This window comes from Panulirus ornatus, chromosome 43, assembly GCF_036320965.1.
Source record: "Panulirus ornatus isolate Po-2019 chromosome 43, ASM3632096v1, whole genome shotgun sequence".
NCBI classification, from domain to species: Eukaryota; Metazoa; Arthropoda; class Malacostraca; order Decapoda; family Palinuridae; genus Panulirus; species Panulirus ornatus.
Window position 1 is genome coordinate 16,208,957 of NC_092266.1, and position 7,761 is coordinate 16,216,717.

At 44.7% G+C, this 7,761-nt stretch overlaps 1 pseudogene; it reads left to right on the forward strand.

Annotated features, from left to right (window-relative positions):
• The first annotated feature begins 461 nt into the window (after positions 1–461).
• Positions 462–5,480, forward strand: LOC139762575 (uncharacterized; annotated as a pseudogene).
• Positions 5,481–7,761: the final 2,281 nt, after the last annotated feature.

A 7,761-nucleotide genomic window follows, 5' to 3' on the forward strand; every position in this document is an offset into this window, starting at 1 on the left:
AACAGGATTAACTGAGAACGGTACTGGCGTGCGTCGACTTATTGTAGTTAGTCCTATATCTTACCGTTTTCTCTTACACCCAAAACTTTCGGTTTCACTTACTAACTGAGGTTCACTAACCTCATGCGTGGACTTCTATGTCTTAAATGTATTCTCAAAAATTGATGTAACGTACGAGTACCTAATTTGATACTCTCTTTAACTTACAATTAAAAGTCAGGTTTATGGACACAAGGGACTAGTGAGACGTCCCTTCTTCCTAAAGAAAAATAAGGGTACCGTTATGTGATACGTTACCGTAAGTTTCCAGGTACTTGATTTTCAACCAGTCTGTGTTATGCATCATTTACTGTAAATAGATATAAGTTTATTCATATGAATATGTATCCGTTTGTATTCATAGGAGTAAACATCGTACGATATTCTTGCAGAGGATCAGTACCTACCTACACACCAGTTAGGATCAAGATGTTGTCTGGGTTGCACTGCCGTCGGTGCCGGTGATGATTGTTTTCGAGTGTTACCGACTGTTTCATGCTTCCTCAAGTGTGTTATGCTCTCTGAATCTTCTCACTAGTAATTCCATCTCGGCAAGACACGACGTGAAGCACAGGTGTAAGTGTACCAGGCAGATTATGCCATCAGTGGAGCTTTATATGGGACGCAAACCAAAGCTGCTGTTGGGGGACGAGTCTAGTCGGTTTCGACTCGGTGATGAGTGTTTCGTTTCACCTGAACATGGTCGATGATGAACTCAAAGGTAAGAGATAGACGTAAGGCACTAAATAATCTCTTCTGTCGTTAATTATCATTATTATAGATAAGGTATTAAAACCAGATTTGTTTATCATATTTGTATCAATTTTAGTTTCCTTTTGCCTGTCTATTGTGTTACTTGTCCAATCGCAAGATATTTTTTTTGATAGCTTCATCAGGAGTGACAAGGATTTCTTTGAATTATGAAGTTCCTTAGGTATGATGGAGTGACCTTTAAACTTTAGGACTTGAAACAGTCAGTAGTATAATGCTTTTGGCAGGATATTCCTTTCGACCATTCTGTCCCACTGTCTCTGGGTACTGTTGGGTATGTACACATCTGGCAGATGACGAACTTAAAGATTCCACGCTATCCACACCTTTAAAAATATGACTGCACGAAACATTTGCTGAGGCAATGTAAACATTACATAGGAAGTTGCAAGTACTGTACTGAATATTCTTCATCTTCATTTATTAATGTTCAAATGCATATAAGATTACTTTGAGGATGAACTACTACTTATTCACTTTGTATATTGATTCATAAAACACCATCTGCCGCTTACCGCTGTACTGTGACATATGATCATATATCAGCGTTCAGCACACTATGATACTGCTAAGCAGTTTGTCATAACCGACAAACGACAAAAATTTGTTTTTATTTCTAGAAATTCTGTCACAAACAATTCATGTAGTAATACCTTGATTTCTTTGCACTTTACAGTGGCACATTAAGTTATAGACATATAATCTTGTATTTATTTCGAGCAGTTCTGTAAAAGTAGTTTCACGACAAGGCAAATCAATGTTGTAGAAAATATGATCATTATAAAGTACATAGCTGTTAACTATACTCATCGTATTCACTGATTCTGTTGACGTCCTGTCTACTTGGTACTTTTACCTTAACTCAGATGCGACCAGAGGTGATGACCACCATCAACCTCGGCCTAGAGGTGACCTAAGGGTGTGACCACATTGAACCTCAAGATAAACGTGACCTGAGAGCGTGACCACCTTGACCCTCAACCTAAAGGTGACCCAAACTAGAGGTGATATGAAAATCAGCCTTGAGGTGGCCCGCCGAAGTGACCACTTTGCACCTCAGTCTAAAGGTGACCTTAGAGTGTGGCTAAAATGAGCTTCAGCCTAGATATGATCCAAGGGTGTGACCGCCTCACTCCTTAAGTCTAGAGCTGACCCGAGGGTGTGACCATATTGAACATTCAGCCTAGGGTTACCTGAGGGTGTGGCTAGCTTGAACCTCAACCTAGATGTGATCCGAGGGTATGACTACCTCGAGCCTCAGGCTAGAGGTTAGTCGGAGGTGTGACAACCTTGAGCTTTAGCCTAGAAGTGACCCGAGGATGTGACCACTTTGAGCCTCAGTCTAGAGGTGACCCGAGGGTGTGACCACTTTGAGCCTCAGTCTAGAGGTGACCTCGAGGGTGTGACCACTTTGAGCCTCAGTCTAGAGGTGACCCGAGGGTGTGACCACTTGGAGCCTCAGTCTAGAGGTGACCCGAGGGTGTGACCACTTGGAGCCTCAGTCTAGAGGTGACCCGAGGGTGTGACCACTTGGAGCCTTAGTCTAGAAGTGACTTTGAGCTTTTTTTTTTTTTTTTTCCCCCAAGCATTATCACCAACCACTCTTCTTTCATTTCCAATAACTGTGCTGCAACCACTCTATTAGTGTTGATAAGCATGGTACAGTGCTGACACTTGAGAAAGTTAGAGAATGATCAATTTACGAGTGTTGACAAAACCTCAAGGGAAGAAAGTCATAGGGTCTTAGTTGTACCTCATCTCTAGTCATTCAGAGTCATATGAGGTAATTATAAGACAATAGCTCTATGACAAATTATGGCTTAGGCCAAAATATCATTTACATGTGGATGTTTTTAAGGATAATTGTTTAAAAGTAATGCCTTTTTAGCTTTAGTTTTGATTTTAAGATTTTTCTTTAGTTCATGTCTACAGAGTTGTAAGAAATCTTCCTATAATTTCCTTATAGGTTTGAGACTCCAGTGGAACAACAAATGACTGATGCTTTATTGTTGCAGGTGGTAACTGGTGATAGACAGAATCAAAGCCTATCCACGTCAGCCCCACCTACCTTGAACCAGAGCCTGAACACGTGAAGCCCCTCCAAGCCTGCCCTATGGACCAGAACCTGGCTACGTGCAGCCCCGCTCGGCCTGACTGCGGGAATCAGAGTCGGCTACGTGCAGCTCCGCCTGACCTGGCTGCCTTAACCAGTGCCTGGCCACGGTAGCTCCTTCCGGCTTGTCTCCTGAGTCTCAGGTCATCACGACACAGCCTATGGTGATTATGATACTTTGGAGACGTGCCTTCAGGAGGTTCGCACCCCTTATCTGCTGCCTCATACTGCTGAGGGTGTACATAGTCAAAGAGGGAGGCGGTGCCTATCCAGACGAAGGGCAGTTGAGGCGCCCCCAGCTAGGTGAGGCCCTCTTTGAGGAAGTTGGTCGTCGACTTTCAAAGGAAAATGACAGACATCTCGGCGAAGCTTCCTCAAGCTCTACATCAGCAAAGTCTCAACCACACGAGCTACCTTTGAGGTTAATGAGTACACAGAGTGACTTTGTTAACTAAAGACAGAGACTTAATTGATGCGAGAATAAATATATCTGGTGCGGTGGGTGATGAGCGACCGATAGACGTCACTCAGATTTGGCCACAGCCGGTATGGCTTCGGATCACGGACGACCTGTATACCTACAGTGCATTTTGGGATTGTCGCCCTGGTCTTCCGGCCGGGCCTGTGGTGAGGGTGGTGGGTATGCTGAGGTATCGGCGGGAGCTGGTGGAGAACGTGGGCTACAGGTGGACCGGCGTGGTGAAGGACCACATGTTGAACAGCTCATGTTACCTGTGGTATAGAGATCACGAAGAACCAGAGGAAGGAATTCTTAAGGCTTTCATCTTCGAGGAGGGACTGAAAGTTTTTGTTGGCACCTACTTTCTGTGTCATCCCAAGGCGTTTGGACCCGTCAGCTCGGAGGGTAACTCCTCATCAACCAGCGGCTCGAGTGATACGCAAGGAAGCAGTAATCAGCTTCTTCCTTATGCTGTTTCTATCTTGCCTCAGGATGTTGTCAGCGCCCCGCATAGATTGATATATTTAAGCAGAAGTGAGACACCCTCGACCGGGTTCACAGTCAACAGTAATACTGAGATACCCTCGACCGGGTTCACAGTCAACAGTAACACGAGTGTTTGTGTCCGCCCCTTGCACGGCCCTTATAGCGACCTCCAAGCCATTACCCAATTCTTAGCATACTACCACACTGTGTTAGGGGTGTCCCACTTTTACTTCTATGATCTGGCCGTAAATGTGAAGGTGAAGGAATTATTTGTGGCCCTCGGTGGGGAAATTGTGATTCAAGTGCTTCCGTGGAACCTGCCCACAACCAAGTGGGAGGAGCTTTGGGACCTGGGCTCCCTTGCCGCACTCAACGACTGTGTCTACAGAAGCATAGGTCGCCATCGTTACGTTGCCATCGTCGACTTGGACGAGTTCATCGTGCCAAGGGCTCCTGCCGCAGGCCTGGCCCAGCTGTACCATAGCGTTCTTAAACACAAGAACGGCCAGGAGGGTGACGCTGCCCTGATCCTGAACGCCTTCTTCTGCTACGACTTTAAGGACAATGTTGACGCCTACGACTACACCTTCCCTATCTTTCGGCTTTACGCGGAGGGAGGCGCGTTTATGGCCTCCTAAATCTCGCTCTAAAATGATACTAGCTCCGGAATATATAGTTTCCGTTGGGCATCACATGGTTCATAACTTCCTTTTGAACACCTCTAAGAACTGTGGCTCCCCAAAACATCTTTCTGTTCTACATCACTATCGCGCATGCGCTGACCTTCGGCTGGGGGTCCACGCCAAGGGATCACTGGTCTTGGACCAGGAGACTATGAAGGACATGGCCATGATGAAGTATAAAAGGACGGTGCTCAACTCCAGGATTGTGAAGCTGTACCGCAACTATCTAGTGAGGCATCGACACGACTAGCGACCATATAAGAAAATTTACCGACCTCTTGAGGAAATGACCATTGGATATGACGGTCTAGCATTTGGCCTGGCCATTCAGGGTCATATCAAAGGAAAAGTTAATTCATCATACCCAAAGGTCGTACCGTTGTGCTCAAGGATTAAGATAATCTAATATACTTCAAAGCTATCATATGTTCTTAAGATTGCCAAATCTTACCGCAGATACTCACAAACTTTTGTGTGCATGTTTTACACATATCTGCGTACTGTAAGCTGTAAATATCTAACGGTGGACGCCCACAGTTGTGTCTAAGAGGGAACTAGTCAAACCTAAGGGCATACAAGTAGCGAAGCGTTTTTACAATTGATTCTTACTTACGTTTGGCAGATCAATATCTTTTTCCTCAGCCTACAGGAAAGTGAGTGGTCACAGTATGCTTGGCAGTCCACTGACCTAGTTGGGTCAACTCATTAAAAGTAATAAAGAACACAGTTCTTTCAATCTTTTCCTTAATGTTTCATCATTTTCAACCGCTTGCATATATCAGGGTTTCTTTGGTCCAGTTGACAAATGTTCGTAGTTGCTACATTGCGTCTGAGTAGCTCAAAGCGTATAAGATTGTGTGAGATGGGAGTGACTGATGGCATTAGCGTTGCAGCGTTATCAGGTGATAACTGGCTAGACGAACGGTCATCATGTCTACATCTCTCGAAAAATGAGCAACACATTAGTAGATGGGTCGCACGTCTGATAGTATATAGCCGCGACTTCAGCCAGGTAAGGGAGGGTGTGGAATGGGATTGAGGTGGAGGTGGCGGCAGAAGGATGAGTAAGGAATGGCATAATAGTCGGTGTGGCATCCCTTTAACATGGGCTAAGGGACAGGAGAGCACAGACAGCGCTGAAGCATCATTGCTACACTGAGGAGCCTCGAAAAATGGACCAGACAGTAGGACAGTGTGGGCAAAATTCAGGCAGTCTTGAGGGATACTGGATGGGGTAAGTATCAGGATAGAGGACAGAGGATAAAAGAAAAAAAGACGCAGTTGAAACTGCGACATACTGTGAATGAGGAGTCGGGTGTAACACGACGGAACAGGCTGGAAGATAAGGAGCTTCTGTGTGTGTGTGTGTGTGATGTGTAAACATTAGGCAGACCTCAATGCGGACTTTGCCGCCATGGTTATGAACTATCATAGCTCGTGGCCATCCCACTCCTTACTCACGCATCGAATGATTACCGATTAAGTATATTCTCGTAAAATCATTTAGTTAGTGGTGAATAATACTTCAGGCTGTAAAGATAATGAATGTGGGAATCAATATGACAATGAAAATGTATAAAATGTGGAAAAGTGGAAAACTGAATTCGCGGGGTAATCAACCAAAGAAACTGAAATAACTGCCTTGGCATTACAATAGATGGCATCCTACATTACAGAGAACAGAGACCAGAGATCCATGAGTATTTGACCACCATGGAAACAGTTTGGCCAGCCAGGGGAACATAACACTAACATCTACCAGGAATCCCGGTAAGCCATACTTCGCTCTGTTACACAAGATGTCTTCATAAAGTTTGCAAGGCTCGTCACCCTGGAAAGACACAGAGCCACTAATATGTCTACAACAGACACTGATCACTTCAATTCCAACAGGACAACAGTGAGGTCGAGCAACAAATGGAACCAAGCAAGAGTACGGTACGCGCGCCAGCATGGGCCTACAGTGTGTGGACAGTAACGATAAGCTGTATCAAGGACGTGCGCCGTTCGTGTCGTGCTGACTGAACTGTGGAATGTGTGCTGTCGCTTAGCAAGGACTCCCACACGCCCAGATCCCAGCGCACGTACAGACCGAATTGAATGGAAGGACAGGTGTAACCAGTTGCTGCTTCCTGAAGTGAAATTTTAATACCAGAGACTAAACAAGAGATGCATACATATTGCACTGGAATTTACTAAAAAAGGGGGTGACTTTGTTGACTGGTTGGTAAGGATATCTTATGTATGTATGGCTCATAATGAGGTGCCTGAGGATTGGCGGAATGCATGCATAGTGCCATTGTACAAAGGCAAAGGGGATAAAGGTGAGTGCTCAATTTACAGAGGTATAAGTTTGTTGAGTATTCCTGCGAAATTATATGGGAGGGTATTGATTGAGAGGGGGAAGGCATGTACATAGCATCAGATTAAGAGCAGTGTGGTTTCAGAAGTGGTAGAGGATGTGTGGATCAGGTGTTTGCTTTAAAAAATGGAGGTGAGAAATATTTAGAAAAGCAAATGGATTTGTATGTTGCATTTATGAATCTGCAGAAGGCATATGATAGAGTTGATAGAGATGCTCTGTGGAAGGTATTAAGAATATATATATGGTGTGGGAGGCAAGTTGTTAGAAGCAGTGAAAAGATTTTATCGAGAATGTAAGGCATGTGTACGAGTAGGAAGAGAGGAAAGTAATTGGTTCTCATTGAATGTTGGTTTGCGGCAGGGGTGCGTGATGTCTCCGTGGTTGTTTAATTTGTGTATGGATGGGGTTGTTATGGAGGTGAATGCAAGAGTTTTGGAGAGAGGGGCAAGTATGCAGTCAGTTGTGGATGACAGGGCCTGAGAAGTGAGTCCGTTGTTATTTGCTGATGATACAACGCTGGTGGCTGATTCGGGTGAGAAGCTGCAGAAGCTGGTGACTGAGTTTGGTAAAGTGTGTGAAAGAAGAAAGCTGAAAATAAATGTGAATAAGAGCAAAGTTATTAGGTACAGTAGTGTTGAAGGACAAGTCAACCGGGAGGTAAGTTTGAATGGAGAAAAACTGGAGGACGTGAAGTGTTTTAGATATCTGGGAATGAATTTGGCAGCGGATGGAACCATGGAAGCGGAAGTGAGTCACAGGGTCGGGGAGGGGGAGAAAGTTCTGGGAGCGTTGAAAAATGTGTGGAAAGCGAGATCATTGTCTCGGAAAGCAAAAATGGGTATGT